Below are 8,313 nucleotides of genomic sequence, written 5' to 3'. Positions count from 1 at the left end.
ACTTTCTTTTCTCCAGTGCATATTCTTTGCTCCTTTGTCAAAGATTAGTTGACCATAAATCTGTGGGTTTATTTCTTGGTTTTCTATTTGGTTCCATTGGCCCATGTGTCTGTTCTGGTTCCAATACCATGCAATTTTGATTATTATGGCTTTGTAGTATAGTTTGAAATCTGGTCACGTGATGCCTCCATTCCCTTCTTTTTTTTTTTTTCAGGAGGGTTTTGGCTATTCGGGGTTTTTGGTGGCTCCATATGAATTTCATCATTATTTTTTCTATTTCTTTGAAGAATGACATTGAAATTTTTATTGGAATAGCATTGAATCTGTAGATTGCTTTTGGTGGGATGGCCATTCTGATAATGTTAATTCTTCTGATCCATGAGCAGGGGATGTCTTTCCATTTCTTTGTGTCTAGTTCTATTTCTTTTAACAGTGTTTTATAGTTTTCTTTGTATAGGTCCTTTACTTCTTTCGTTAGGTTTATTCCCAGGTATTTGATTTTTTTTTGTTTCAATAATAAAAGGAATGGTTTCCTTGATTTCTTCTTCAGATTTATTATTTGTGTATAGGAAGGCTACTGATTTTTGTGCATTGATTTTGTGTCCTGTCACTGTACTAAACTGATTGATTAGTTTAATTAGTTTTTCTGTGGAGTTTTTGGGGTTCTCTATGTATAGTGGATGTCTCTATTTTCTGTAGCAGAATTAAACTGCCATCCCAGAGATGCAGGCCACTCAACTGATGGAGGTGAAGCTGGAGGCACGTTCCCCATCCTAAGAGGGAAACTGCAAGTTGTCCTTGAGGGAAAATCTCCCTTGTTCTGGCAGGAGCAGCTCTGGTGACTTCCTATGCGAGTATAGATGTAAAGCAGTCACATATTCCCTTTTTTAGGGGGATCCTAAGCCTACAAAAAAGACATGTGGACTGAGATTTTTAATAAGGTAATACCCTTATTGAGCTATAATTCACACCCTAAAATGCACCCATTTAAAGTGCACCATTTGATGGGCATAAGTATACTCAGAATTTTGTAATTGTCACCACTATCTAATTTTAGAACATTTTTATCCCTCCCAAAATAAACCTCACACCCATTGTCTTCCCCTCTTCTCTGTTCCTGCTGACCTAGGCAGTCTGCTTTCTCTCTCTACAGATTTGCCTGTTCTGGAGATTTCCTATGAATGAAGTTGTTCTCAGGCTTTTAAGAACTTCATGCACTTCTATCAAAAGCTACCATCAGAGTACCCACATCCCTGCCTGGAGGTGAGGATAGGGGTGATGGGCATCCCAAAACTGAAACGAGGAAAAACTGGTTGTAGGCAGGAGGGGGGTGCTTCAGAGAAAGGGACCAACACTTTTCCAGCGCCCTGGCGACCAGGTTTAAGTTTTATTTTCAGCCCATCGTGCTATGGTCCTCAGGCCTGCAGGAAAGTCTATTAAGCATGGCCACGTGGTATTGGCTGTACTTTATGTAATAAAAGGTCTATGGCCCCATTTTGTGGTGAAATTGAACAGGGAAGAAGAGGAGTGGTCGCCACTCTCAGACACCACTTTAAGCTGTCAGCTCCCTGCCACTGTCCTCTTCTCATGGAGGGTCTTAAAGGTCCAACTAAGTCAAAACGGGGCACTGCATTTGCGTGTGTGGACTTCCTGTCATAGCTACTCTGAGCGAAGCACTCGTGTGGTGGAAGGAGCGTGCAGAAGGGGCCAGAGAAGGGTGTGCCCTCCAACAGGGCAGATGACCCCATGACCACGAGGCAGAGAGCAGGGACTATTACAGTGAGCTGTTGTTCGAGGTCTCCAGTCACACAGACTAGGCATGGAGGCCATTTGTACCTCACCCTGTAACTGGGGACAGGACCCAATGGATGGAGGGTATAGGAGGCATCTGCCTATGACTGGACTGCTTCCCACCCCAGCACACCTCTTCCAGCTGCAGCTTGTGTGTCAGCCCTGCAAACTCAGGTGCTCCAGTTACGCCTACCCCAGTGGAAAGTTGGCGCTCCAAGGACCTCTCCTGGGCCCTGGTGCGGAGATGGTGAATTGTTTACCCGAAGTGACTTCTTTAGTGTCTTTGTTTGCTAGGTTGAGTAACAAAATAATACAACTAGAGTGGCTTAAACCACAAAAATGTATTGCCTCACAGTTTTGGAGGCTACAAGTCCGAGATCAAGGTGTTGGTGGGCTGGTTCTGTCTGGGGGCCATGTGGGAAGGCTCTGGTCCAGGCCTATTCTGTGTCTTCACAAGGTCTTTGCTCTCGGCCTGTCTGTGTCCAAACTCCCTGTTTATAAGACACCAGACATATTGGATTAGTGCCCACCCTAATTATCTCATTTTAACTTGATGACCTCTTTAATTTCCTGTCTCCAAATAAGGTGATATTTGGAGGTCCTGAAGGTGAGGACCCCAGCATATTTTTTGGTAGAGTGGGGCACAATTAAACCCACAATGCACAGACACAGAATTTCTGTCTTATCTGATGACTGTGGATATCACTAATCTGATTTCCCAGCTTCCTTTGTAGCCCAGACAGCTTATCTGACTGGATTCTGATCCAGATGGAGGCAGAAGTCAGTGCCTGGGATTTTGGGGATAATTCCTGAATAGGGCTCAGATAGGTAGACTTTCTGCCTTCTTCCAGCTTCTTGCCTAGATTGAGGAGATGATAGCTGAAGATCTAGCATCTGTCTTGTCCTTGAGACCTTGAAGTTGGATGCTGTGGTCTAGGTATAGTGGAGCAGAAGCTGGAAATAGCCTGGTGTTCTGTGAAACAGTGGCATTGCCATGCTGTGGGCTGCCACAGAGGTTTTTGTTTTCTTTTTATCTTTGCACACCTACATGGCCTCCTTGGGATCCTGAAGTTTGACAGCTTTACATGTCCTGTCTGGCCTGGAGACCCTAAGACCTGAATTAATCTCCCATCAGTGTCTGTGGTGCTTTTTGTAAGATTTAGACAATGCTCCCTGGCACACCAGTAAGACTGGAGCCAGGCAGGTGGGTGAGGCCTGGAACTCAGGGTATTTTAAAATAATTTTCAGTTAATAGTTCTGGCAGAAGACACCATAGCTTCCCCATGGGGCCTCCCCCTTTCTTTTTGGCTGTCTATGACCTGCTTTCTATGTAGTCCGAACTCTGTTGGGGTGCTCAGTGAGCAGCATGACATTCTCGGGAAACTTGAGAACGGTGGCAGTGGTGGTGTCCCTGTGGGACAGGTTGCACTAAGACTCAGGTGTCTCAGCCCAGCTGTGTCCCGTCTGGGTGTGAAACTCAGCAGGTCAAATGCTGAGAAGAGGGAGTGAGGCTAGGGAAAAGCAAACCCTGGGTGTTACTGGACCTTTCCAAAATCCTACACTCACCCCCTTCCCAGGTGTGATCCCCTTGTCAGCCTCTACCGGGTAAAGATGTTCAGAGAGCCAAGTCCCTGCACATTCACCCAGTGCCCGCTTCATCTCTGGAATTTAGGTAACATGCACACCCTTTAACCCTGTTTGTAGATACATGGCCTGCTAGTCCTCTGAAGGGTCCACCAAACCTTACCCCACTACATCCCAAGGCGTCAAAAGCCAACTAGCCCACAGGACAGGACTGGGGTTGTGTCACTTTTTCATTAGGATGCCAGGCATTCTCTCTACCCTGTCCTATGTCCCCACCCCCCCAACCACCACCACCCAGCACTGCCAAAGGAGCAGGAACGGGCTTACCTTTCTCCAACTGCCTGATAGAAAGTGTCTCTTCTGAGGACAATCAGAAAGGAATTCTTTTCTCTAGACTTGTATCAGGAGCCTGGCTTAGTGAATAAAGATAGGCCTAAATTCCAGCCTGCACGTGACACTCCCACCGGGGCCAGCTGTGCTGCCCGACACACCATAGTGACCAGGGTCACCTAGAACTTTGGAATACAGTGAGCTACTGCCTCATCTCTAGTTGATCCAAGATGCCATATCTGTGTTTCAATAGCTTCCTCTACAAGGCAGGATTAAAAAACTTTGTTTTTGCTAACTCAGTTAAGTTCGGTGGGAAGTAGTAATACTTGTTTGTATTTATAGAGTACCTGGGGATATTTACTGCACCTTCTCCTTTGGCCCCCCAGAACGCCTGTAAGGGGCGATATGGAGATCACTGAGCAGGTGAGCACCAGTCAGTGGCTGGCTTGAGGTCACGTGGCCTGTCGGTTTCCTTCTCTTTGGGGTGCCTCGCCGGGGTCACCCACTCCAGGGGCCCGAGGGCTGCAGCTGGTTGTTGCCTGTGCTGTTCCCAGCCCTGCTTCTGGCTGCATGTACTTCACAGAAGACTCTCTGGCCCCCAGGGTCCCTTTAAAAACAGCTTCTGTCACTTTCCCAATGCACACAGGCAAGAAGAGGGAGAGTAATCCATTCCATTTGTGTCTTGTTTTCATTTTATAAATAAAAATGAAAATTGATTTCATGGGAGAAGCCACTGCTTTAGGAAAAAAATTCCATCTGCCTCAGAATCTCATAGAACAGTATGCAGCTTCACCAGGACTTTCAGGTACTCCTCAGAAGGGACCTGCTTCCTTTTTCTTAAGCCAGGTTTAAAAAAAAAATTCACAGTGAGCGGTTCTGGCAGAAGATGCCATCGGTCTCCAATTGCCCCACTGGGCTTTCATTTTGGTGATCTTATGCATCGCCTCCGACCCTGAGGTTCAGAGGAAATGCCCAGTTGGGGCTGGGGGGCTGAGCACCACCGGCTGCCGGAGAAAGGCTGCTTCGGGGTCAGGTATTTGTGTGTGTGTGTTTCAGGGAGCATGTGATCTTCTTGACATTTTCCATCCATTCTTGATGCTTTTGTGGGACAATTCCTGCTGCTTTCCAGAAAGATTTCAAAGTACAGACAGCCTGCATTTCCCAGGCTTGATGAGACACCATGCCTGACGCTGGCAATTGGTGTGCCAGGCAGGTTGGCACATGTGATGGGGCAATGGAAATGAGTTCTGTGAAGGAAGTATTTATGGAGGAATGGAAAGGTTGAGGGCCAAGAAGGGGTGGGGGACCCCAGAAGTGTAGGCCCCTTGGGGTGATGACTGGGCTGGAACTCATTCTTCTACCTTTATTTCTCCTTGGTGGAACCCCGACTGCCCTTGGGGGAAAAGGCAAACTGCGGTGTGGTCTGTAGTATCAGACATGAGTGAGACTTGGCCAGAAAGTTGATTCAGAGGTGCAAACAGAAAACAACCTACCCAATGGGGTAATTGTTTTGTTGTGATTCACTCAACTACCAACATTTACTTGGTGAATTCCACATGCTGGACATTGTCCTGGGTGCTTGGGAAGATGGCATGAGTCCCTGTCCTGGCTCTTCATCTCTGAGCAGCAGTTAAGGACCATGGCAGTGCCTCTGTGGCACCTGAGAAGGCCTGTGCTCTATGTATGACTTTTGAGGACTGAGGTACAAATAATTTCAAAAAGCTCATAATCCCTAAGCCATGCTTTGGCATCCACTGTGTGATGTGGCAGTTCCCCTGGCTGCCTGCCTGCCCAAGGCATACCTGCCTTAACCTTAGAGTGAAACAAATGTGTGCTTCCTGGGAGGGGCAGCCGCAGGGCAGTGGAGCATGCAGAGCGGCGGAGCAAAGAGAATTAGTGTTAATTATAACACGGTGCACCATGAGAAACTGGTTGGATGTTAGTGGACGGGCTCACTCGTCATGTCATGCCTTACTGTGATCTGCTTGGTTTCCACAATCTTGGTTCCCCCGTGGAAGAAGCACATTATCCAAAATAGCCCATGGTCTAGCAAGGCCCACAAGTGTGCCCCAACCTGGCTACCAATGTGCACAAACCTGAGAGGACAAGGCTCTGGATTTAGTGGCTCTAGATCCCTTCTCTCTGCAGGGAAAGGGCTGGTGGCTGCCAGGGGATGGGGGCGGCAGAGAGGACATTGCTGAACCTAGACATCGGAGAGCAGGTCAGCGGGACATCTGACTTCAGCCTGGCCCTGGCCTCCCACTTTCTTTGCTTCTCTCCTTTGACAGGAACTTTGAGGAAAGATAGCTGGTTGGGCTTGGGAGTCAGAGGCAAGGCTTTGAATTCTAACTTTGCAGCTTCACGGTGTGATTTCAGGCAGTCTGTCTTCCAGAGCCTCCGTTTCCTCATCTCTGAAATGGGAGCCTGATTATCTATTTTTAGTTTGTGTAAGGGTTAATGACAACATGTGCTTTAAGTGCTTAACACAGGCTGGCATAGGAATCTGTTTCGTGCATATAAAGCCACCCCCTGCTGAACTTGTGGCCAAGGGGTTCTCTGTCTTGAAGTTCATGTCTTTGGCTTTTTACCAACTCACTCAGGTGCTCCTGATTTCTTCCTGCCTCTTGAGCTTTATTCCCAGAACCAAACACTTGCTCAAATGTGGCCTGCCTTGTCATATCTGTGCCAGGAGGACTCCTGAGTGAGGTTCCTTTCTGGCTGTATTGGGCTTCTCCATTGCAGACTGTCAGGGGTGAATGTCCTGCCCTTGGAGTATCCCCTTCAAGGTTTCACACTGGGGACTCCCTTTGGAGACCAGTATCATGGCATCTGGTAAAGGGGCAATCTATTCTCCCCCAGTGGTCCCTTGCAAACCTTTGGAACAACTTCAGGGCCAGGGCCTTGGGGTTCTTGCTGTTACCCACAAAACTCAATATAAGGCACATTTTTAAAACATGAATGTTACTGCCCATCCCTGATGTCCCAAAGGTCATGACCGTATAGCTCCCCAGTTACAGTAGAGGTGACCCAGGTTCCAGCACCCTCAGTTGCTCACCCTTCCACTATCACAACTTTTCATGCATAGGCCCTGGAACATGGGGTACAGGCCTTGTCTGAGCAGTGGTCTTACTGCCACTGAGTGGGGCCGTCCCTGCAAGCCAGCTCTGTGTGGGACCTAAACTAGTTTAGCTGTAACTTAATTCAACTTGCATCTTTCTGGCCATGTGTATGTAAGACAAGTTAGATGAGGCAGCTAAACATGTCAGAACTGCCTTTCAGTGAAAGATGGGCACTATTCTTTTTGGTATTACAGACCATCTATATGTCTCTATAACTTTATCTTAGCTCTACATGTGATAGTGGCCTCCTTTTTTAGGAAAAAAACCTTACATGGTGAGAAAGGGCCTCTTAGATTTAAATGCACATAAATCACCACAGGATCTTAAGATGCAGATTCTGTGATTGTAATGAGCCCTCCACTGGTGCTGGGGTGCTGGTGGTTGGGCTACATGTTGGGCAGCAAGATGGTAGTGGGCAGTGCTGCACAGGCGAGCACCAGCCTTTCCAGGTGTGCCTTTGGATGTCACCAGTCCTGAGCTGGCAGACTGCCTGGGCTATGGACGCAGAAATTCTGTCCTGCTGGGGCACTCTTGGAAATTCCCTTTTGTTTAAATTTGGTGTTAGCAGCATGTGACTCCAGATTTAGTCTTGATGTGTTCCAGCTTCTTGGGCCATCAGAGACCTCCAACCAGCTGTGACCTGGCCAGAACTGTCCTTAACCAAATGGCCTAAGCCCTAGGGAGGTGAACTCAGGCCCTCTCTGGGGGAGGTGAGCCTGGGTTCTCCCCACAATGCCTTTCTTCAAAGGATTTCTATCACTGGACAGACAATACAAGCAACAGGTAACAAAACGCCAGACTAAAATTTACATTGTTCTCCAGCCTGCTGCTGCCCCCCTCCACTTGCAGACTGCAAGAGGGAAGACGGGGAGGCGGGCAGGAAGGCTTTGGGTTCTAATGAATTAGAGGCAGCCAGGAGCAGCAGAGGGAGAGGCTGGCCCGGCCGCACTGAACCGGAAATGTTGAGAGAGAGATAAAGAATTCAGCAGCAGAAGTAGTAAACAGTTTTATTTGCTGTTGGGAGGATAAAGGAGACAGGAAGAGTATGACGGACGAGGGGAAGGGGCCTCTAACGTCCCGTTCCCACATCGGCAGGGCAGGACCTGTGGTAGAGTGATTTGTGAGGGTCAGGAACTACCCCAAAACAAGCTTATGGGGTGAGGAGGCCAGAACCTGTGGTAGTTGAATTTTTATGAGGAAAAAAAAAAAAAAAAACAAACACCAAGGAAAACAAACAGCCTTGCATTTGGTGTGGGTTTCCTGTTTTAATACAGGTTTGATGAAGAGGAAAGGAGGAAAAATAGCAACTTCTAAGTGTCACTGGGCTGGCCCTAGCTCAGGCCCTAAGGCCTTAGTGGGGCAGGGGATAGATCCCTCTTCCAGTAGGGTCCACTGCTCTGAGACAGGGTGGCAGCACGAGCCTGTGCTCCTGTTTCTTACCTGACCTAAGAATCAGAGCTGACAGGGGAAAACCAGGTTCTCCAGGCTG

The sequence above is a fragment of the Talpa europaea genome (assembly GCF_964194135.1).
Source record: "Talpa europaea genome assembly, chromosome: 13".
Classification (NCBI taxonomy): Eukaryota; Metazoa; Chordata; class Mammalia; order Eulipotyphla; family Talpidae; genus Talpa; species Talpa europaea.
This window is presented reverse-complemented; position numbering follows the sequence as displayed.